Source organism: Castor canadensis, chromosome 4 (assembly GCF_047511655.1).
Source record: "Castor canadensis chromosome 4, mCasCan1.hap1v2, whole genome shotgun sequence".
Taxonomy (NCBI): Eukaryota; Metazoa; Chordata; class Mammalia; order Rodentia; family Castoridae; genus Castor; species Castor canadensis.
Window position 1 is genome coordinate 88,018,958 of NC_133389.1, and position 25,616 is coordinate 88,044,573.

A 25,616-nucleotide genomic window follows, 5' to 3' on the forward strand; every position below is an offset into this window, starting at 1 on the left:
TGATCCATTGTTCATTAAGTAATGAGTTATTTAGTTTCCAGGTGTTTGCATTTTTTTTGTCTTTACTTTTGTTATTGAGTTTTACTTACTACATTGTGATCAGATAGTATGCACGGTATAATTTCTATTTTCTTATATTTGCTGAGGCTTGCTTTGTGCCCTAGGATATGATCTATTTTGGAGAAGGTTCCATGGGCTGCTGAGAAGAATGTATATTGTGCAGAAGTTGGATGAAATGTTCTGTAGACATCAAGTAAGTCCATGATCTATTGTATATTTTAGATCTTGGATTTCTTTATTGATTTTTTGTTTGGATGACCTATCTGTTGATGATAATGGGGTGTTAAAGTCTCCCACACCAACTACTGTGTTGGCATTAATATATGCTTTTAGGTCTTTCAGGGTATGATTGATGAAATTGGGTGTGTTGACATTGGGTGCATACAGGTTGATGATTATTATTTCCTTTTGGTCTATTTCCCCTTTTATTAGTATGGAATGTCCTTCTTTATCTCGTTTGATCAATGTAGGTTTGAAGTCTACTTTGTCAGAGATAAGTATTGCTACTCCTGCCTGTTTTTGGCAGCCATTGGTTTGGTAAATCTTCTTCCAGCCTTTCATCCTAAGCCTATGCTTATTTCTGTTGGTGAGATGGGTCTCCTGTAAGTAACAAATTGTTGGATCTTCCTTTTTAATCCATTTCATCAAGCGGTGCCTTTTGATGGATGAATTAAGTCCATTAACATTAAGCGTTATACTGATAGATATGTGGTGATTCCTGTCATTTAGTTGTCTTAGTTGTTTGAAGGTTTGATTGTGTGTACCTAAGTTGAGATTACTCTCTACTTTCTTGCTTTTTCTTTTCCTGTTGTTTGGTGCTGCCTTTCTTTTTATGGTTAAGTTGGGTTTCACTTTCTGTGTGCACAATCCCTTGAAGAATCTTTTGTAGTGGTATCTTTGTGGTCACATATTGTTTTAGTTTCTGCTTATCATGGAAGACTTTTATTGCTCCATCTATTTTGAATGATAGTTTTGCTGGGTAGTGTATCCTGGGGTTGAAGTTATTTTCATTCAATGCCTGGAAGGCCTCACCCCATGCTCTTCTTGTTTTAATGTTTCTGTTGAGAAGTCTGCTGTGATTTTGATGGGTTTACCTTTGTATGTTATTTGTTTTTTCTCTTACAGCCTTCAATATTCTTTCCCTAGTTTCTGAACTTGTTGTGTTAATGATAATATGCCATGGGGTAGTTCTATTTTGATCTGGTCTGTTTGGTGTCCTGGAGGCCTCTTGCATCTGTATGGGAATATCTTTCTCTAGATTTGGGAATTTTCCGTTATTATTTTGTTGAATATATTACACATTCCCTTAGCTTGCACCTCTTCTCTTTCTTCGATGCCCATGATTCTCAAGTTTGGAGTTTTGATGGAGTCAGTGAGTTCTTCCATTTTCTTTTCATAGGTCTTGAGTTGTTTAATTAATAATTCTTTGGTTTTTCCTTTGATTACCATTTCATCTTCAAGTTCTGAGATTCTGTCTTCTGTTTGTTCTATTCTGGTGGATTGGCCTTCTGTTCTGTTTTGCAGTTCTGTTTCGTTCTTTTTTCTGAGGTTTTCCATATCCTGGGTGGTTTCCTCTTTAATGTTGTCTATTTTTGTTCTGAGTTCATTTATCTGTTTATTAATTGTGTTCTCTGTTTCACTTTGGTGTTTATACAGTGCCTCTATGGTTTCCTTTATTTCTTCTTTTGCTTTTTCAAATTCTCTATTTTTGTTGTCTTGGAATTTCTTGAGTGTCTCCTGTACATTTTGGTTGACCCTATCCAGTATCATCTCTATAAAATTCTCATTGAGTACTTGTAGTATGTCTTCTTTTAAATTATTCTTGTGTGCTTCATTGGGTCCTTTGGCATAGTTTATCTTCATTTTGTTGGAGTCTGGATCTGAGTTTCTGTTTTCTTCATTCCCCTCTGGTTCCTGTACTAATTTTTTGCTGTGGGGAAACTGGTTTCCCTGTTTTTTCTGTCTTCCTGTCATTGTCCTTGGTGTTGTTACTGTCCCTGTACTGTGTGCAGTTAAGTATTTTCTAGCTTGCAATAATAACAATGGTGATATTTAGAATGGAAGGGTGAGAGGAGATGGAAAGCAACAAGTTTAAGAAAAGGGAAAAACAAATAAACAGACATGTAGGCAAAAACGAAACAAGGAATCAAACAAGAAAGTTTCAAAGGTATAAACAGGGAGCATTAGTGTACTAATCGACACTAAGCTGAACAGGCATTAGAGAGACAGAGAGAGTATTGAAAATTAAAAAAAAAGAATAAAGATAAGAATAAAAATAAAAAATAAATAAATGAAAGAAATATATATATAAATAAAATAAAACAAAATGAAAAATAGATAATAAAAAAATAAATTAAAAAAATCCTCCAAGTTCAAATGCAATGACGTTTCAATCTTAATAATTTTGGTGTCCATCTCAGTCTCCAATCCTGGAGATGGTGCCTCAGATGTTGTTCTGTAGTTGTCTCATCAAAGGGGACACATAAAGTAGAACAAAACTGCACAAAAAAACAAAAAACAAAAATCCACAAAGTGTCCCAAGTTCAAATGCAATACAGTTTCAGTAAGTTTTTTTCAGCATGCAGGTGTAGTTCGGTTGTTTTCTCATCAGAGGTAGGGAGAGAGAGAGAAAAAAAAAGAGTCTGGAGACAGTTCTGTGAATGGTATCTGTGGCTGTGGCTTGCCTGCCCGCTGCTGTCAGCCTGCTGTTGCTGGAGGCTTTATTTATGCAGATCTCTGGGGTGAGCTTAGCACTCACCTGGCCCTACAGTCTTTGTTTACTCAGAGTTCTCCTGTGCGCGAGCCTCTGCTACAAGTTTTTCCCTTTCCAAGCACACTGGGGGAGGTGACACTGCACCCACTTTCTCAGGCCTACCTGTTTGTTCACAGCTCATGTGGGAAGTGGGTCTTCCTCCCTCTCCTGTGGAGTTTTCCTCCTACTGCCACTTTTACAGGCTTTCCCGCTCCTGATTACTGGGCAGTGCTGCTACTCCTGCCAGCCGCCGTGTTTGTTCACAGCTCACGTGGGAAGTGGGTCTTCCCACCCCTCCTGTGGAGTTTTCCTCCCTCCACCACTCTTACAAGCTTTCTCACTCCTGGTTGCTGGGCATGTGCTGCTGCCCCTGCCTTCTCCAGCCAGCTTGTTTATTTACAGTTCACGTGGGAAGTGGGTCTTCCTCCCCCTCTCCTGTGGAGTTTTCTTCCCACCACCATTTTTACAAGCTTTCTCACTCCTGGTTGCTGGGCATGTGCCACCACTCCTACCTTGTCCAGCCGGTTTGTGAGGGATTTCCCCTCCCCACCTCTTCAGCGCTCAGGGCACCCCACCCTCTTTGCTATGTGTCTTTTTCGATGTTATTGCTTATTATTCAGTTTCTTTTATTCCTGTGTGGGGGTTGGTCTGTCCAGGGGGCTTATGCTGATCTGGCCCAGGATTGTCTGTAGGAATACCATTTCCCACTTAGCTCACCTTGTGGTCCATGTCTTCCCAAACCATCTGGGCACCTGCCAGCAGCACGGGGAGCCCTCCTGGTTTTTCATTTAACATGAAGTGGAGATGCTATGCACAGGCTGGAGGTGTGGAGGAGTCAAAGTTTTGCCTCTTTTGGGTGGTTTCTCCTGAAAGGTGTATCTCCAGAGTCTCTCCAAGATTTTACTTTAGGAGGCACGCTTTCTGCTTCCTCCCTCTACCCGCCATCTTGGAATTCCCCATCCTCTAGGTCTTAATGGTCAGTGGTTCTGTGCTGGGCTAATACCAAATGGAAACTCGATACCTTCCTTGGTGGCCTCTGCACTCTTAACTCCCTCCTCTGTCAATGTGCTAGACCAGGTGGACAACAAATCATGCCTAGTGATTGTGATTCATTTTTCTGGAGGGCCATCAAGTGGGATCCCCTCCTGCTCTGTTGTCCCTGGTGTGCCCTGTACTGTCGTGACATGTTTCTGGGGAGCTGTTGGGCAGGATACATGAGGCCAGGAGAGCAGCAGCTCTGTCTTGCTCTCAAAGTGGGTTTGGATATGCTCAGTGATATCCCCACCACCAATCCTCCAGTGCAACAGGCCCACTGTCAATCTTGCACACACCCAAGCTTATCTGAGCAGACCACCACAAATGGATCATTCTTCTGTACAATCTTTACTTAAAGCTTGTCAAACTTACTGACTAGCTTCTCCTCACTATTCTCTAAAGCTTGCTTGCCTTTGCCCAAAAAAGGCCAATTCCTCATTATTTTCAACTACTTCTTCCTCCTTTAATTTAGGACCTAGAAGTTCTTCTTCCTTACCTCTGTAGGGGTTGGACCAGACACTTCACTGAATCTCCCAGAGTCCAGTAGAGTTCTCTGTCTTCGGTCACCCACCTCATACTCCTTTAAAATGCCAAAGATCTTGATTAGGCATCAACAGAAGTATTTTACAAAGAGCTCTAGCAATCCTGGGAACTGACTGAGGTTGAAGGTCATAATGCTGCTGTCATCATACAGTAGAATGTTAATGGTGTCTAAAGCCCATGTGATCTCTGCCAAGAGTCCAGACTTGAGGGACATCATTATCTGCCATGCCTCTGGGGTACCAATGTCTTTCATTGTGAGCCACCTTCTCTGCTTCAACACAAGCTGTATGGTTTCAACAGAGCCAGGTGAGAAGCTGCTATCCCACCAAATCATACAGGGCTGCACAAGAGCAGGTGCTATGTGTGAGGCAGGTACTGGTGGACATGCCTTCGGCATTTTCATCCCAGCATGCAGGAATGGAGACTTGCTTGGAGAGGTGCAGTTCTCCATTGGCCAAGGCAGGGGAGTGGGGCTGGATACCTGAGGAATGTGATTCTTTATGCTTGGTGAAGGTTGGTAGTTAAACAGAGGGGGTCTTGTCATGGGGGGGCACAGGGACAGAGAAGAAATATGGAGGCTGGCATGTGCCATGGGAAATCCATGGGCCATCATGGTTGGCCTTCTGATCCATGTGCAGCATTTCATCTGTTCAGTTCATGCTATGATATGCAACACCCATGCTCTGCCTGTTGGTATATATGTCATCACACTCCTGCTACATGGTGCTACCCATCATTTGTGGTAGCATATTCTGTTGGGCATTGGAACCAGGGGGTGCAGGGACACTGTCTCAGACAAACTGGAATGAAATTTTGTTCTAAGGGCCACCTGCTGGTTGGCACCCAATAGCAGCAGTGGCAGTAGCAGGATAAGCATTGCTGTATTGGTTGTACACATCTGGCTGAGAGGAAGTCTGGGAAGCTTGCTGCTGACTGGCAGTCTGGGACTGGGCTGGGGGCAACTGTTGCTGTAGAGGCTGCCCCTGCCTGGTGCTGTATGGCACACTATACATCTCTCCTGCATGCTGCTTGGCAGGAGGGCCATATGTGCCATCCATTGGCTGCTTATAATTCTGTTGCTGTTGTTGCTGATACACTGTGGTCTGTTGGTTGGGGAACAGGCTCCCAGAAGGGGTGCCTTGAGTGGAGAACTGCTTGCCATAGGAATTATATCAGTGCTGCTGCTTTTGCTGTGGGTAGTGGCTAGCAAAATACATCCTTGAGTTGGGGATGGAAGGCATGAGATTAGGTTGTGAAGCCCAAGTTCCCATATTCCCTCAGGCCCTATTCCAGGCTCAATTCTCACTCTGTCATAAGAGCCTCCATAGGGATAGTGCTGTCATGGTCCCATAGACACATTTCCCAGACCACATCCAGCAACAACGGTTATAGGTGTCACCTATCCCATTATTGGGTCCTTGCTCTAAGACATGAAGGGATCATTCCCAGGAGCTTTCCTCATACTGCTGTAAGGATCCTTATTTGGCTCATAGGACATTCACCCCATCATGTTAGAGGTATTCATACTGGGCTGGTACCCAGGGTTTGGAGTCATAGACTTCTGCTTTGGAATATGGGGTCACTTCTATCAGGAAAGACATCCTGGATCCCAACTGAATTGCTCCTCATGCCTGGCGAGGGAGGGATTTGACTGTGTGGTATGGATGCTGGAGTTGGTGGCTGCAAGTCTCCTTCTGCCATGGAACTGCTGGTTGACTGAAGAGTCTGTGGCTCCTGCATAGACTCTGATCCTGCAAGAGAGGGAGGTTAGATCTTGGGTTGCAAGTTCTTGGAATCAGCAGCTGCAGAGATGTCTGAGGCAGGGGGTCTTCTCCCCATTCAATAGGGGAGACACTGGATATACTACTTTTTCAAGGAGCTAGCAGCACTGCTTGATGTGCCCACATTGAGGTTGGTCACAAGTTCCCACCATTATTTGTTTTGGTTGACCTGAGTCAATCCAATTTCCTTTACAGACACATAGAGGTCCAGAGATTTTCTACCCACTGCAAGCAGATTTGTCATTCCCATGTCCTTTTCTTCTGTGAAGACCAGATAATGGTCCACCCACATCTTCCTCTCAGGCTCACCATCTAATTCATACAATTTGACGATCTCATTGGTTGTAGTAGAACTGGATTTCTTGAATTTGCATTCTGCCTTGGGTGCCCCATTTTTCTTGTTGTTTATTTTGGTGGCTGGAGTTAACTTGACATCCCCAAGGCCCATAATCTCTGGGCTGGCTGCCATCCCTGCTGAATTGCTGGCCATGGTTCCACCCATGGGATATGGGGGTCCCTGAAGGTTGATCATGCCAGCCATACTCTTAATCCCTTGTCCATAGGGAGGTCCAGTTCCCATCATAGCACCTTGATTCATATTGGTATTTTGGGGGCCTGTTTTGGATAGAGTTTGCAGCAACATGCATGTCAACAGCAGATTCTTGAGTTTTCTGGCTCGTGGCTTCTGGTAGGGAACACAATCTGAGGTGGCATTTTGGCTGTGTTAGGGCCATAAGGCCTATTGCCCATGGAGGCATGACTCATTCTCCCTGGAGGAAGTGTGCCATAAAGTGGGATGCCAGGCTGCCCATGCCTCTGACCTCCAGCACCTACAGGATTCATGCTTCCAGCCATGCCAGCATTGGGGTAGTTGGCATTGGATAATACATTATAGTTTGGCTGCCTGGGATAGCTTCCTTGTTGGTCATACTGACCACTTTGGGGACCATAGCTCCCCATGGAGTTCTGCTGGTAGGAGCTCATGCCTGTGTACATCTGTCCTCCAGAAGGCTGCAGGGGAGAAAAGGCCAAACTGGGCTGGGGGAACTGTACTGGGGCATCTGGGGATTCCTCTGCATATAACCTCACTCTTGGGCAATGGTTAATTGATTCGTGGAAGGATGAATGATGCTGTCCAACTGGCCACTGGGTGGCTGAGGTGACATCTGGTTTTCTGGAACTGCAGTAGGCAAGAATGGTCCTGAGCAACACTGGTGGGAGACCCAACAGGGGAAAGGGAGAGGCCAGGCAGATAATGGGGAAGAATGAGGACAGAAAGGAGACTGATCTGGATTACTCTACTCTCCTTGGCTGCTGGAAATCCCAAATGTGCTCACTCCAGGACTCAGAGCTCCTTCTGTCCCCTTGGGGAGATCATCTATTGAACCAGACAGATCAGGCAAACTAGAGGGTCTTGACTGAAGTCTCAGGTTCATATCTTCTTATCCTCCCTTACTGGAGGTCATTGAGGGGGCAGAGGATGCCTAAGACCCAAAAGAACACTCTGGTAGTGGAGGGAAGCACTCCTGGGAATAGGCAGTTTGCTGAGACTGGTGCTGAGGATATGCAGCCCGGTGGGAGAGCATCAAAGATGCTGGCTGCTGAGGTTGCAGCTGCTGGTAGGGAGACTGAGCCTGCAGCTGTGAGTAGGGGTGGGTGGCTCTAGGGGTGTTGCTGTGTTGTGGACTGCTGGAAGGGTTATGGAGTTGGGAGCTGCTGATGTGGAGGCTGGGATGGCTACTGGGAATATGGAGGCTGAGAGGACTGAAGCTGTTGTGGCTGAGACTGTGGTTGCTGCTGATATGAAGGTTGAGTATTAGGGGCTTGGGATGGTGGTTTCTGGGAATAAGGTGGCTGCTGTTGCTGGGGATGAGGACTTTGCTGGTTGCAATGTGGAGTCTGGCCCTACTGACCATACTTGCTGGGGCCTTGTTGTCCATAAAAAGGAGTCTGCTTTGCATAAAAGAGACCTCCCATGGCACTCTGAGCCCAGCCTTGCATGATCATTGGGTACTGCTGCAATGTCTGGGGCCCATATGGCTGCCCTGGGTACCCATGTCCTTTCTGTGGTCTTGACGGAGTTCCCTGCTGTTGCGAGTATGGGTTTGTCCTGCCACAAGGCTGAGGTCTGATCTTGTCCATCTTATCCACTGGACTGGATGGCTATGGGATCTAGAAGATCATCTGCCCCCCACTGCCCTGTTCCTGGGGCTCATGGGCTCATGATGGCTCCTTTGTTGGGCCCCTCCTTAGACAACCTCCACCACCATAGCACCAGCAGCAGCCCTACCCCCACCAACATGGTGGGCCCTTGTTCTGCCTGGAAGTGGGGGGTATGGGGGAGAGAGGGATGAGGGTACAGGGGGAAGAAATGACCCAAACAATGTATGCACATATGAATATATGAAAAAAGAGAGAGAGAAAAAAAAAAAGAAAGCAGCCAGCAAGTCTTCCAGACCTTCAACTTCCTGAATCATTGAGTTCCTGGATAATCTCACAATGATTTTGCCTAGATGAAGATAGAAGGAGGAATTTTGCAAACTCTTATCAGTGGAAAGAAATCCAGAAGGATGAAAGTAGCCTGTCATTTGCCTGGGGCACCAAATTTGAAGAGAAAGATGAAAGAAAGAAACGTTGTCATGGTGGGTCAGGAATAGAAACAGAATAGTTCTGGCTAGGCAAAGATAGGAGAAAATGAGACAGATTAAAGCTAAATAGCAAGAATTTAATGAATACTAGTTGGGTGTCTCTGGTTTTTCTACTCCAGTGCTTAGTTAAGACAAATACAACCATGCCAATTCCACTAACCTTGAATGACGAGCAGGGACTAGAAATCAGAATATCAAAGCACTACAGAACAAGCAGAGGTGAACTCTAATGCTTGGGTTATGTAGTTATTATATTTCCTACTTTAAATTTATCTGTCAACTTAAGACAACTCTGGGAGTTGAGGGTATGATCCTATCAAAGGATGTCAGAGGTGGCTAGGTAAATACCACCATGACTAAGGCGGAGACAGAAATCAGATATCCCCTATCATCACACAAAGGAAGATCTGGACTTTGTACTTTTCTGGGTCGCTATGTCTGGTCTCATGTGCTCAGCTTCACCCTGCCCCACTCTTCAGCCATGCTAGGGCTACACTGGAGCCAGGCAACTACTCTGATAAAAATAATACTGAATTCTATGATCCAGCTAAATTCTTCTGTAATTCTACTTATCTTTTTCTAAGATTTCTAGTATGCTCACAAAAGGTTCCAAATTTGCACTTTATTTCCTCCTGAATTATTCATCACCTTTCTCCAGTGTGTCTGGACCATACCACATTAGAATTATATCTTATATTCTTTGTCCTTATTTTCCATTTTCTCCAGGGAAAGGTGTTTCTCTTTAGTCTCTGAATGTACCTGTCAAAGAGCAGCCTTCAGTGATAAGAATAATCGTTTAATATGCTCTTTTAGAGAGTCTGCAATTCCCCAGAAACTAAAATCCTACATCATAAGAAGCAATAGAGGACACAAGGAAATTAGTTTGAACCAAGGCCTAAAGCAAGGAGGAAAAAAAATGCTTTCACTAACTTTTGTTATCGTTCTTTATTTAATATTCATTGCCAGATGTTAGTTCAGGGCACTCTTCTCCCATCTGGCAGTTAGTATGTGAAGTTAGGGCATCTGATTCAGTTGGACTATCCATACTCTTCTGTCTGTGTTATTTGTTTAACTGGTACTGTTTTTTCACTTGGTGCTCAGGGCATCGATCACATTCATGAAAGGCTGAAAATGCCCTTCAGTTCTTCCATTCAACCTTCTTACTGCATGCAGGTGTGTGTGTGTGTGTGTGTGTGTGTGTGTGTGTGTGTGCACGCGCGCACGCCTTATATATGTTCCATGTGTGCATCACACCAGTAGCAACACACTTGATATGTGTAATACTATACTGCATGTAATGAAGAAAATATGAAAGAGATATGGGAGGTCTTTTTCTAGGTGGGGCTTATATATAGATAATAAGACATAACTTCAAATATTTCTCAGTGGCCATTTTCTCTAATAAAACATAACTTCAAATATTTCTCAGTAGCCATTTTCTCTTTCTCTTAACATATTTGTCTCTATGTTTGGAGAAGATAGCATGAGATATTGCTTGGTTTGCCCTATTAAAATAAAAATGTGTTAAGACAACATTTTTTCCATAAGACCATTTTAACCAGAAAAGTCAGAAGAATACCAGATCTATTCCTGTCAGAGCCATAGTAATCTGACACAAAGAACATCACTGGCTTAAGTGGTTTAAACACTCAGCTGGCCAAACAAAATGTAGCTTCTAGTTTCTGATCCTGAATTAACTAATTTTTTTCCATTTATAGTATACAAAGAACTAATATGGAAAATCCAATTTTCCTTCCATGTCCCCCAAGGAAACTCTCTAAGTTTACTGAGGTGTAAAGATTCGACTTGACTCATTGGAGTAAGTAGTATTTGGTACCATGATTGAAAGTCACTTGGAGACTATACACCGGGCTCCAGCATCTGTCCAATTCACATGTACACATGGATCTTCCACATTAACTCTCTAGAACCTGAAGGTACAAAGTAAAATCTGTGGAGCTCAGATATTTGTATCTTGACTAGAACTGGCTCTCAACTGTCTATATGCTATACATTTTGAGGTTCTCTTTCAAGGACAGTAACATCCATCCCCTAAAAGATGCATCTGTATGCATAGTTGGTGAATGCTTATTGATTGAGTTTGAATGTAAGCTAATTTTAATATTTATCTACATAAAGTTCAACTAAATGACATTTTATAGATTTAGTAAATTAATCAAAAACATGCAAATCACTTTTGAATAGTCTGTGCTTTTGCTCTAAAGAAAATATGGGAGTGTTTATCAACTTATGATTACTCAACTTCCTGTTTATAAGTGAATATGTGGGAAGGATCATTCATTTATCCTAACAGACCCCAAAAGTTCTTCAGGGACCAGAAAGAATAGCTGGTGGATTCTAAGACAATAGTTTTCAATCTTGGTAGCCCATTAAAGCCATCTGAACAGCTGTCTAAAAATAACTCTGCCTGGGCTACACCATCAGCAAAAGTTTTTATGTTATTCTCCTGGGTTAGGGGCCCACACATGAGAATTTTTCCAAAGTTCTCCAAGCAATTCCAATGCACAACCAAAGTTGATAGACTGTTATTCCAAGAAAACACTTCTGAGCACTCCTCTGTTTTCTCAATTATCTCCTTCAAACCCTTTGCAAGTGGTCTGACAAAGTCCTTCCATCCCTCTAAGTAGGCAAGAGGATATTTTACAGTTGCTTTCCTCCTAGGAAAAAATATCACCCTACTTCTGGAGTATATAACAATCTTCCTGAAATGTTATGCTTCCATGAGCTCAATCAAGTTTCTGAAAAAGCCCACAATGCTTGCCAGAACTAGCCACCAGTCTTCAAATGAGACAACATTTTTCTGAAGCAAGTGAGTTAACCACAATAACAATTACTAGCCACAAATGTGACAACTACTCCCTTTTATCTTGGTTTTTATAAAGAGATCTTCAGGGGGAAAAGAAAAACTATATTCATGATTTTGCATTAGTTGGCAACTAGCAATCCATGGCCTGAAACTCCAAACAATTGCCTTCTGGGGTCTCTGTTAACTTTGTTCTAAACTTTACACAGCTAATTAGAAGTGTTCAAAGACTTTCGTTTGAGCCACTTAGTTGATGAGAAATGCATGCTTAATGGGCATCCTCAAAGACAATTTAATGAATCTAGAAGAAAAGAAAAGAAAATTGATTATTATGCAATGACTTGCTTCAGCTCCTTTGACCAGCTTGTAAACAGCAGAGCTGGGAGGTAACCAGAACATGGATGTTGGCAGATCAGATTATTAATGAGGACACCAATTGTGCTAATGATCAAGCAGCATTTTTAAAAATTAAATCTTTGGGGGCTAAAAGAAAATATTTCAAGTTAATATTATTCAAACAGTACTTTCAAAACATCTTACTTAAACTCCATGAGCTATTTAAAACAGCTTCAGAAGGGGTAGAGGTCAAGAGTTAGGAGCTATTGGGTTTCCTTGGCTGAAAAGACATGAAAGGAGTCCCTCCCCTTAGAATTCTATTGGCCTTCACAGCAAGGTGATTATTCTGTCAGTGCTGTTTAAGCTGAGTTCCATCTACCTCATTGTAACAGGGTTTAGTTTTTTATTGTTTAATTAATCAAGGTTTGCATTAGGAATGTGGAGGAGAAATAATAAAGTAGATACCATCTCGATCATTTCTTAAGGAAGGTCATCCATCATACCAATTTAATGACCTCATGATTGTTTGGCTCAAATTCTTACTATCTCCTCTTCTACCCTTCAAGAGGTCAGAATAAGGAAAGTGGATATCAAAGGGAGAAAGTCTTACTTTAAACAAAATTCAGCTCATCTCAATCTATACCTATCTTTGTCCCCTATAACACCTCCCACTTATGAATGTGTATGTGTAAGCACACACACACACACATACACGTATTTCCAAATTTACTTAGATCAGGATGCCTTGCTAAAATACATCACTAGTTCTCATCTCCATAGTTTCTGATTGAAGAGATTTGGGGACAGATTTACTAATTTGAATTTCTAACAAATTCCCAGTCTTGATGATCTGCTGGCCCAGACACCACACTTTGAGAATCACTGCCCTGGATATTCATTTATTCCTAATGAGCATGGCAAATTGCTCACATTGTCTGATGGCCTTAGAATACAAGTCTATCCTCTACACATACAGAGCCTCAAGAAAAGTTTCCTGACATCTCTAGACATGATCCTAATTTGCTAATTTGTTTAGCACTGTGACAGTTCCCCAGGACTGAATTCTAGGCTTCTTTCCTTCATGGGAAGCTTTGATGACACTACTTGCATTGCTTGTGGGCAAACACATCATTTGGCCCAATCAAGACCCTTGTATCTTTTATAGTAGCACAGGCATTTATGCTAGCACAGGACTTTGGTGTGTGTATGAGTCTCGGTTTCTCTCTCTCTCTCTCTCTCTCTCTCTCTCTGTGTGTGTGTGTGTGTGTGTGTGTGTAAAATGATATACCATTTTATAGTATATGCAAGAAAACAAAGATTGAAAGATTGGCTTGGGGAAAGGTAGCAAATTATAAGGACAGTATTACAGATTATCATAAAGGTATTAAATTAGTTAACATATATAACTGGCATATTTTTTCTGGGATAAATGCAACTTTTAAAAGTAGGTTTTACCTGTTTATGGACTTTAAAATGCTCTTTATTACACAGCACTGATGCCTTTCCTCAGGATTACTGTTACTGAGAGATTCTGTCCTAATCCTAGTTTTGACTCATTTGTTCCTCTCCTTTGACTCTTTTTTAGTGAGATTTGACATGAAGCAGTGCAATATCCCTACTACTGGTCTCTTTAAGGAGGGATTTCTTTCTTTTAAATAAAAAGTACCAACTCTTCTTTCCACAGAACAAGATCAGTCATCAAAGTCAGAATTCTGTCTTCTAATGGACTCAGCATGCTTCAGACACTTACCAACTCTCCTCTACTGCAGCAGAGCCCAACATGGGAATTCAGTGTTCAGTGGTCTGAGAGTAAAGAGACTCACTGCTTTATAGTTCCTCACTTACTCACTTTGTTTGGGTCACTTATATCTGCAGTAATAGAAAAATACTATTCAATGGTTTCTGGCAATTTATTTAAAATTCCCCAGTTCCAAAATGCAATACATTTATGGTCTAAATTGTCATTATCTGGAATACATAATCTTAGTGTTAGTTGGACTTCTACATTGAAGCATGGAATGACATTTTCCTCACTGAGTGCCACTTTGAGTAAGCATAGGAATTTAGGTAGTAAAATTAAAATATTGTGCAAGTAACGAAAAGGATAATGGAAGACACTATATCCCTGTTTTTTTCTGTGACTTACTCACACCCCTTTTAGACCAAGGACTGCAGTCATTTCCTTTGAATACCCAGAACTTCCACAGTGCCACAAGTCAGTGCTTCGTCATCTGTCTCACTGTCATGGTTCAGGCTCTTGCTATCTTTTTCTGGATGAGTACAATGGCTCCTAATGAACACTCCTATCCTTCTCCCTCCACTTCTTCCATACATACCCATCCTTTATGCTACCCTTAAAAGGTCCTGCAAATATGAGAACTCTGCTTGGGTTCTTAAGGCATATAGAAACTTTTGAACAAAATCTCAGTCCCCTGGTATTTCACACACTGCTGTTCTCAGTCTGGATGTGCCTTTGCTTTCAAGTCTCATGTCCTGCCATTATTTCTCTTTTGAAACACCTCAGCTGTTAAAACAGGCCTCAGCTCCATCTCATATCAGTCTTTTTCTCTGTACAGGCTCCCAGACTTTTGTTATTAACTGAATTTTTGTTTCTTTCCAGAACTCATTTGTTGAGGCCCTAACTACCAATAGGATTGTGTTTGGAGATGGACCCTTTGAAAATAAGTAGGATTAGATGAGGTTATGAAGGTAGGATCCTCATGATGGGATTAGTAGCCTTAAAAGAAGAGACACCAGAGGGCTTTCTTGCTCTTTCTCTCTCTCTCTCACTCACATGTGTATGAGCACCACAAAAAGGCAGACACCTGCAAGCCAGGAAGAAGGCCTTTCCCAGCACCCAACATTCTGGCATGCTGATCTCAAACTCCCAGCTTTCTAAACTGTGAGAAAATAAATTTCGGTTGTTTAATCTACCCAATTGTTTTAGTTTGTTGTAGCAGCCTGAGCAGTCAGATACACCTTTTACAATGTAAAATGGTATCTTCACAATGTTCACATATGCAATTTCACCTACCTGAAACAGGCTTCTTTAACTTCTAGCCTTGTGAGAAGTTTCAATTGCATCATCTGTCAGTCAAGTTTTACATAGTACAAAAATAGAAGGGAGAAAAAAATGGGTGATGGAAACTATGATAAATCTGATTTGGGCTGGAGTTCCTCAACCTATTCTCTTTAATAGGCACATAGGCACATCTGCTAACACATCTTTTTTATTAAAACAAGCTTCATAGTTAAGTTCATTTCCTTTCCTCAGGGCTCAGTTGTATGTCTACCTTCCCAGATCTTTACTCCTGATTCCAAAAACCTTATGTGGGTCTTCACCAAACAATGCTCAATAGTGAAGCAGATTCTGATTCATCTCCTCCCAAAAGAATCCCTTGAAACTTTAGGAACCAGAGTTGAAGACAAGAAAGGTGCACCAAGTTTTGTCAGAAAGGATAAATATTTCAAATTCCAGATTAAGGAATTATATTGATAAGCAACATTTTGGCCAATTTAACTTGCATAAGGCAGTTAATTATTTTAAAAGGATATAGGTGTACAAACCTTCAATAATTATATCCAAGGACACTAAAATAACTTGCAAAAACAAGGACAGACACATATTAGTAAGCTTTGAGAAATGATGGAATAATGAGAACTAGCAGTGGCCTATAGATGGGTAATTGTGGCCCTTTCATAGTTGGGAAAGAATAATATCAGGGATTGGGAAAGAGTTTAATGTGATAGCTGATAAGTCCTCCCAGATTTCTGCCAGAGAAACAGTTATCATTAAGCAACAGCATTGGCTCATGAAGAACAAACTATGCTGCACTAATCTAATTTACCTTTAAGGAAAGGTTAATAAGTCAAGAGAATACCATATATCTAATACAAATGGTTGGCAGATTGACATTTCTCACTTGCTCCCGATATCCTCAGGCCTGTGTTAGTAAGGCATTTTTCCCCCAAAAAATTCTAATACAGACTTCGGTAATTAACATTAGTATTGCAAAACGCTGAACAACAATAATTTGTTCCTTATAAATATGTGCCATATTAACTCACTGTCACTTGATAATTTACATAATTACTTTATAATTACTTATAACTCACTATAAGCATCTATTTACAAAATGAATTTGTTCGCATCAACACACACTTTCTTGCCTTTGGGTCTTAAGTGCATTGGTACTCTTCTATCTAAACTCCATATCATCTGCATAAAACAGTCCAACAAAATATGCTATAAATATAAGCATATTTCTTGAAGATTTTACAAAATTAAGACTATAATTGTGTTCTTGGTTAAAAAGGTCCAAATCAAAGCCTGATACTGGTGATATTTGTCTTCTGTTATGGCTTTCTCCTTCAATTTCCCCCTCCTTTCTTTCTCTGCAGTCACTAACCCCTTCCTCCCAAATGTTCTCATGATTTTTCCACCCCTTCCAATCTCAGATACCCAAATCAGCTCACAGGAAAAGTTCTCAGATTGGCTATTTATATGCAATGATCTGGAGTGTTTCCAGTTCCTCTGAATATGGTTTATTCCTTAAAAGACCTTGCAGTCTAATTTGATGTGTCATATTTCACCAATTTTATAATTTTTTACTTTGTAATATTTTTCATAGCTACATGCATATTGCAATAAATCGAATTTTTGTTTCCATAAATTATTATAAAGTTAAGCAATGTGATCAGACTACAAAGAAAGGACACAAAAATTTTGTCTGGATGGTGTGTAGGGAGATGATGGAGAGACAAAGGTAGAGAAACAAGTGAGGAAAAAAAAAGATTCACACAAAGGATATGGTATCTAAACCTTTTCCCTAGTGGGTGGGGGAGGTAGAGAGGAGACCCATGCCCTTGAATGTTAAATTCCAGGAGAGGATTTGACAACTAATGACATTTTTCCATGACTCCTAAAATCCATTCACAGGAAATCACATACATGGCAATATATTAACCTGAATAAATTCAAGGCAGGCTAGTACCTTGGTCATACCTGAGTTGCCAACTACAAAGGAAACCAGAGCTCCTAGCATGTGAGGCAAAAATTATCAATGCCAGTAAAACAGTAGGTAAGAAAAAGCTGCAAGCCAGGCATAGTGGTACATGTCTATAATCCCAGCACTCAGGAAGCTTAGGCAAAACAACAATCAGGCTGAACTACAATAGTGAGAGCCTCTATGTCTCCATCAATCAATAAATAGACAGATAAATAAAAAAGTAAAGAAAGAGTGGCAAACAAATAATAATGAATTTGTATACAATTTACATATGAATTATGCCTATTTGTTGCAAAATAAAAACGAGTAATAATAACTGTGAAAGCTCATTGTGTACCAGGTCTTTTATGTAGATAATGTTATTCTCATTTAAGGATCTGGACACCACCAATACTCAGAGAGGTTGTCTTACCCAAGATCACGCAGTTGTGAGATATATTGAGATGGCATTGAACCAGCATTCTTCCCAGCTTCACTTCTCGCATAACTGGGATTACAGGCATGGACCACCACGCCCAGTCAGAAAGCTACATTTTCCAATTCACTAGTTTCTATGGAATAGTCATATGACTGTTGATTCTTCTTCCCTGCATTGCAGATATTTGATAAGATACAGGACAGCTAGATAACAGTTTCTACCTGTGACTCCAACCTACTCAAGGACACTTGCAGAAGCCAAAGTGTTGCATCAATCTTATAAGTTAGCCATCTAAAGTGATGTCTACGGGACTCCTGTTCAAAAGCATCTGTCTGTTCCATATTGGTGATTTCTCCTAATAGAACACTTACCTTATTGTACTACAATTACATCTTTGCTTAATTATCTCGCCAAGAGATTTAGCTTCATTAGACAGAGGTTTATTTATCTTTGTAGTTCCAAAGGCTAACATAACACCTGATACACAGTGGACACTCATTCAACATGAGTAGACTGGAAGAAGGAGCAGATGAATGAATTAGCATAGATGTTCTAACTTAAGTCAGAACCTCCAATATGCTTTGCCATGATCTGACAATGGAAAACAATGAGAAATGTGATAATTTGTCCTCCTGCCCTTTCAGGACTACATTTTAGAAGAATAAACAGAAAAATAAATTAATGAACCACATATATTCAATTAACGATAATGTATTTTATTATTAGAATACTTATTATATTCCAGGGACTTATTTCTAATTGCTTAAAATTTATGAACTAATTTATTCATGCAAAGCCCCACTCAGACAGAAGTTACTATTGTTGCAAATATTTTACAAATATGAAACACTAGGAGTAGAGAAATTAGAAACCTGGTCAAGGTTTTAGAAGATATTTAGTGGTTGAAATAGCTGTAGTGTGAACAACAACAAAAACTTTCTGAGTGACAAGGCAAGCCATAGAAGTCTATAAAAAGGAGAGAGACACATCTGGTTTACGTTATAAAAGGTCACTCTGAGTCCTGTAAAAAGGACAACAATTATAAGGGAGGAGGTGCTTCAGCAAAGAAAGAGATGGGAAGGCCACTGAAGAATTTACACTGAAGATCACAGGATTTGAACCAATGTGTTAGGAGCAGGTAGGTAAGAAGTGAACAGATATATCTGAGAGCTATATCTGAAAGATGGAGCAAAGGGATTTGCTCATGGATCTAGAAGTGGTAAGTATAAAATGATGATCAACAGCAAGGCTGACTATATAGGGCTTTGGTCCAAATAACTCCAGAAAAATGGTAGTGTTGCTTTAGAAATGGGGAATTCCGGGAAAGAAAGAAAATTAAAATAAATCCAGAGGGCTTTTTTAAACATTTTGAGAAAAACTAATAAATACTCAAATGAATATGCTTAATTAAACAGAAATATAACTGGGGATCAATGAGAGTCTAGTCTGAAAATAAAAATTTGGAAGTTATTAATATGTTTATGGTATTTAAAACCCTGAGATTAGCTATAACTCCCTGAGAAGCAGGGGCTGATACAGAAGTGAAGTCTGGGCACAGGACTGAGCCTGGGAGTCAAAATAGGAGGTGGATTCTAGAGCGGTAATGGGGGAAGCCAGGCTAGAGAGACAGGAAGAGTTGCAGCAAAGAATACAGTTACAAAAAGCAGATGAGAGAAAAGTCATTTTGGAAAGAAATACTATGAGCTAGATATCTTTGCTCACCCTCTACTAAACATAACCCAAATGAGACATGTAATATAAAACCACAAACTGGAATTATACATACATATGTATAGTGACATGATATATATAATGAATATATATGTGCATTCCTTAAAGTGTTGAGATCACATAACATCTCAAAACCACTAAAACCTAAAAGAAAGCAAAAACTAAGAGAGGTAAGTGGAAACATGAAGCTGCTCTGTCCTAGAGACTTCGGTCAAACATGATAAATTCAAGCCTTAGTTTTTGTCATGAGGAACAAAGCAATAATCCTGCCATTAAATGATGCCTGGTAGGACAATTCCAAATTCCATAAATCTGGGATCCCAAAGATCTCCACCTTAGTGGAAGTTTGACCAAGAAACAAAATTACCAAAACCATCCAGTTCCCTTTGAAAGAAAGAGAAGAGCTAAACAATGTTTTTAAAATCCTAAAAGATGAAACCATTAACCATCACCATGATTAATATAGCCCCACTCCATTGATGAAGTAAAGTCAGTTTAGCCACTTAAAAAGAGAACTGGGCAAGTAAAAGGCAGATTATGATTAATCTCTCAAGAGAACATGGTGTAACTTTCAAACAAGTGGCATTTGTACTCATAACAGGCAGACAATCCCTAATGAACAACAATGGAAGACAGTGGACAGTGGAATCTCTTCAAATGACTCAAAAGAAAACTGCCAAATAAGGTTATAATATACAAAAATGTTTTTCAAAAATGAGGCAAACTTAAAACTCATGCATACAAACTAAAGCATATAACAGAGTTCAACTAAAGGAAATAGTGAAAGAATCTAATGAGTGGAAAAAAAGAATGTGGAAACTGAAAATACGGATTAGAAAAAAAAGGAAATAGTGAAGAGGCATGAACTTTAAGTAGATGAGAAACCATCACAGATGGTAATCTTAAAAACAAGAAGGAATGAAGAACAAAGTAATAAAATGCAGATAAATGTAAGTGAATGATGACATAAATCATAGTGATAAAATTCTCTGATGTTAAACATGGAATCAAAAATAAAAGACATAACAATAACAGGAATAAAATTTTTAAAGAACTATATTTAAGTCCCTTTCACTAGATCTATTCCACCCAATGTAAGACGGCAGGACAATAGGAAAGTTCTAGAGGTCATGAGTATTGAAAAGATGATCAGCCATATGATCCAGCAATACCACTCCTACGGATATACCTGAAGGATGACTTAGGTTACTACAAAGGCACCTGCACACCCACGTTTATCGCAGCACTATTCACAATAGCCAAGCTATGGAAATAGCCAAGATGGCCCACTACTGACGAATGGATTAAGAAAATATGGTATTTATACACAATGGGATTTTACTCAGATACAAAGAAGAATGAAATTTTGTCATTTGCAAGTAAATGGATGGAACTAGAGAAAAACATCTTAAGCAAAGTTAGCCAAGCTCAGAAGGCCAAAAATCATATGTTCTCCCTCATATGCAAATTATAGACCCAAAACAAATGCAGTAATATTATTGGAAATGGGTCACACACTAAAGGGAAAACACTCACAGGACAAACAAGGAAAGGTAAGGAAACCTAAAACTTGAACGTGGCTGATGTGCTCACTGTAGAGGAGTGAATATAGTAATCTTAAACTGGCAGAGGCCACTATGGGAAGGTGAGTAGGAAGTAGTGAAGAGGTCTGGTAGAGATGAACCAATGTAGGTTGCAATACACATGTGCATGGAAGCAATGCTAGGAATCTCTCTGTATAGATATCTTTATCTCAAACTAGCAAAAACACTATGTTTTTCTTATTATGTCTTACATTTTCTCCTCAACAAAATTGGAGAATAAGAGGGCAGAACAGGTTCTGCCTGGAAGCAAGGGTGAGAGGGAAGTGGGAAGAGGAGATGGCCCAAATAATGTATACACATGTAAGTAGATGTAAAAATGATAAAATAAAATTAAAATTTTTTAAAGTTAAAAAGAAAAGATGGGGCACTGGAAAACAAACAAGCAAACAAACTGAGAAACATTGCAAAAAGGCACTCTACAACAATCTAGTCCAATATCATCATTTTACAACATGGGAAAGGGAGGGGCAGAAATTAGTGGTGGATTGGAGCTTAGTGTCCTTCCCTAGTGTGGCTTATCATGGGGGACAGAGTGTAGTTTAGGACTCTTCCCTCTGATCTCACCACACATTTCACGACTAGACCCCAAATCAGCAGAACCCAAGGCTAAACTTTACATTAGCTCAACCAAACTTATCATTAACTTTCGAGTTTTCAGAGAGCTAAAACACAGAGCACTAGTCTTATTTAAGCTAATTGTTCTTCTAGCTTTCAGCTCTTATTTGTACAAAAAAATTGTGTACACTGCTGAAAAAGATGCACACAGAGGGTATATCCTTAGTACATTTGCTAAGTGTCAAACAAGATATTTGCCCCAGGGAGAGACCCAGAAGAGAAAGGATTTAGCTTTCAAACCCTTCTTACCTTCTCCTCTCTCCCTTCCCTAAAACTGTCTCAGTCTCCGTCTCCCTCAATGCTATTGCATTTGTGCCAGCAGCTCAGCACATTATACTTCATGCAAGAACTAAACTTGTTCCTTCACCAATTCCAACCTTCTAATTATTTTGAGGTATTGAACATTAAGCAGACATACCTAAGGAAGCAGATCCTTTAACCTTAGAAGCAGAAATACATTGGGCATTTTCTTAACCTTTAAAACATGCCAAGGGCATAAATCAAAATATACCAAATGCCTCCAGGAGAAAAGAGCAGTTCTTTAACACAAATGTCTTGGCAATTCTGCAGGTAAGAGGTCGTTTTCTTCAGAAATGTTCGGAATAGGTATGTTTCCTTTAAAGTGTTTTTACAAAAAGAAATCCTACATTTCATACTGAGGGACTGACAATCCAAAGTCTGAGGAAAACAAAATAAAAACGGAACCAGGAAAAGGTTATTTGAAAGATTCCCAACAAGAGTTATTGACCTGTTAAAAACATAAAGGTAGCTATGTACTCCCAGCAGTGTTTGGAACATTAAATATTGCCTTGTACTTAGAAAGTAGCTTGGTTTTCATCTTCATCTCCTGATTTTTTTAGGCAGCTGTGACAACAGCACCTCTGATGCTAAGAATACAACCTGTGTACACCCACTGGATAACCCCTCATTTACCCTGAATAATTCCCACTCCTAAAGTGATTTGTTTTGAACCATGGAACACAGATAATAACAGAGATAACTATATACTGATCTAACAGCTTCAATTTGCACATAAGGAAATTGAAAGGTGAAAGATTTCCAGCCCCTCCTTGCCAGGCTTAGCTGATTGAGGATCCCAAGCTAGAACTTGGGTTTCTTGAGGCTCTGTGATTATTGTTATCATCACCATATTGGCAATTATTCTTCAAATTATACTCAAACAGCAGAGTAAATTTTTTTGAGACTCAATAGACTTTTCTTTATTTCTTTTACATTCTTTTCCTATTTTTTGCATTCAGAAAGTGGTTCATAAAGATTCTGAATATATTTTTATAATTTATTTTAAGATGTAGAGAGGCAAACAAAAAATTGCCTTTAAGGAAAAAATCCTTTAAAATAAAAGAATAGAATAGGAATAAAACACTAGAAAAGCCAAATGACAACTTCTGCAGAGCAGGGTTTACTGTAAAGTCACAATTTCTCCTCGAATAGCTTTCAGATTCAGCTGTAGAGCAAAGACCTTCTGCCTTAATAAAGGACAATTGCAGTTTAATATATTTAAATTCCAGTTACCTCAGAACATAGAAAGTGGTACATCAGACTCATTAGTGCACAGACAAAAGAGCGTTCAAAGTAGTTCCATAAAACAAGACAATCCAAATAGATGTGATTAAATACCATCAAGTCAGATGTTAAAATATACTACTTCCTTGGGCATTACTTTTAGCAACTGGCAGTGGTGTATGATAATTCAAGGTTGTATCATGGAAAGATTTTTCTTATGGCTTTGGACCCTTGTACAGGATTCCTAGTTAATTAGTCAGGATTCTATTGGAATCCTGTTCTCAGGTGAGAAAAGAAAGAGGCCATTTCTAAAGAATGTTCCACTTCAAGAGTTATCCTACTCCAAACCATCTTTAGTGGAAATTTGGAAAGTTTAAGCTTAAACATATACCTAAGTAAGCCTGAAACTCATGAGGGTAAAAAAAATTGAATAATTTTAGTAAATCTTTCCCTTTGGATATCTAGATAACTGAAGCAAAGGATATAAGAAGTTAAATTAGTTCACAATTGCTTCCATTTTCTATTTCACTTGGTTGTGTGGATGCATAAGTGTGATTTGATGGACTGCGCACATATCTTCATATTCTAACATCCATGTGTATTCTAGAAACAGTTCTTTAAAAATTATGAGCATCCTTAAAGCATTCAACATGCCCTTAACCTGTAAAAGGGATTGTACTGCATGAAAAGGACATTGTATCTGGGGATCTGGGGCCTTGATTCTAGTTTTGACTCTTCTCTAGTTAACTCTGTGATAGGAGTAACGTGTTTTTACTGCATGATGCTGGAGTAACATACAACTCTCACACTTTCACAAGTTACAATATCAAAGGCTTATTTCTTACATTACATGTCAGATAACTACCGCTCTGCTCCATGACATAAGACACAGTCTCAAAGGTGGGGAAATGGTGAAAGAGGATGAATATGATGCAAATACTGTGTACACACATATGTAAATGGAAAAATGATGACTGTTGAAACTATTCCAGGAATGGGGATTGGGGGGGAGGGGATGAAGGAGAATGGTAGAAGGGGTGAATTCAAGTATGATATATTTGATTTATTATAAGAACTCTTGTAAATGCCACAACAATAAAAAAGAACACAGAGAGAGAGAGAGAGAGAGACAGAGAGAGACAGAGAGACAGAGAGAGAGAGAGAGATGCAGTCTCCATCCCTTCAAGCAGGTTGCATCTCAGAATGACTCAAAAGGAGCAGAATGTGTCGTTCTCTCAGAAATGTGTCACTCTCCCATAGATACATACTCTGGGTCATATGTATACGTGTCCTTTCCTTATGTTGACCAAATGAATTCATTCTTCCGTGAAAAAAATATCGAAAGCACAAAACTCTCATATTCCTACAAGATGAGACTCAAATCCTAGGACTTCTTGTAAGTACATAGATGTTACTTCTCTTGATCTGGAAACCTATGAATTGAAAAGATCAGTTATATGCTCTTCATATACCCAACCAGTGATGCTAAGAGTAGGACAGAATAATTGCAATGAGCAATTTCATATAAGAAAGAGAGCAGGCAGCACACAGAATCATGAATCTGTAAAAATGCTAAAATCGTGCTGGACAGATGTGAGGACCACTGCCCCAGGGTTGGGAAATGATGCTCAAAGAGGCTCCAATTCCAGTTATTGGCTCTGCTTTCTGGTTTTCCCTTAATTTTCCATTATCCTTAATTACACATGAAGAGAACATCTACACTCTCTTAAAAGACTGAAAATTTTACTCACTATGCTTTATACTTGTGGAAGTTTGAAGCCTTCATGATCATACAAAGATTTGAACATTCACAGATTTATTTTATGCTAGGAACAGTGCATGAAATAAAATTAAAATCCTTCAACTGGGGATATTTTTCTCCAAATAACACCCTCAAAAGGCAAATTGCCTTTTTATTCTTTTGACTCCATTCAACAACAGTTCAAAAGGCCATCCTTGTGGCTAATTTTCACTCTGATCTTATTCTTTCCCCCTCTAAGCTTAATTTCAGACACCTTCAGCTTATCCCGCTGAGTTTATCCTTTATCTCTTTTCCACAACCCATTTTGTTCAAATGAAAGTATTTAGTGGTCATCATATTCTTAAAGATACCAATGATTTCACCTTTGATTTGTTCTTTGCTTCTTGTTTGAGTTTAATTTGCCATTGTTGCTCAAGTAATTTTTCAATACTATCTTTTACTCATTAAAGATGGGAAGCCATTCATCTTTTCACATTGATGGTGAACCATATGAAATTGCCAATAGCCAATCATTTTGACCTTCAAAACCCTTAACTATATATAGTTTAACCTAATAGTGGAGTATTTTCTCCCATTGCTTTGGAGCTTAGGCTTGTCTTCCTAAAGTCATGCTTTACAACATATTAGAAACATTATACATGATGATGGTGATTCATGTGATCATTTATGTGGTACCCACAAACTGGATTAAGTAACACTGAATTATATTACCATGTTGAGGTATATCTCTTAAATTGGACACGCAAGGAGAATCAGTGTAACATAAGGCCACTTACACCTTTCTCCCTATGAAGGGGCTCCTGGTTGTCACTTTTTACTAAAATCAACACAGAATCAGAGATTTCTGGTTGGTTGGTTGGTTGGTATGGATTTTCCTCGCATTTATTTTGAATTGTTGTGTTGCTAGCCAGAGTTAGATTTACATCACTTACCCTCCCACCCAGAATTTATTTACTCATTGCAAACCAGGGAAT

The 25,616-nt window shown here is 39.7% G+C and overlaps 1 pseudogene; it reads right to left on the reverse strand.

Annotated features, from left to right (window-relative positions):
• Window positions 1–3,463: 3,463 nt before the first annotated feature.
• The window catches only part of LOC141422691 (AT-rich interactive domain-containing protein 1A-like), a 139,329-nt pseudogene continuing 117,176 nt past the window's right edge, over window positions 3,464–25,616 (reverse strand).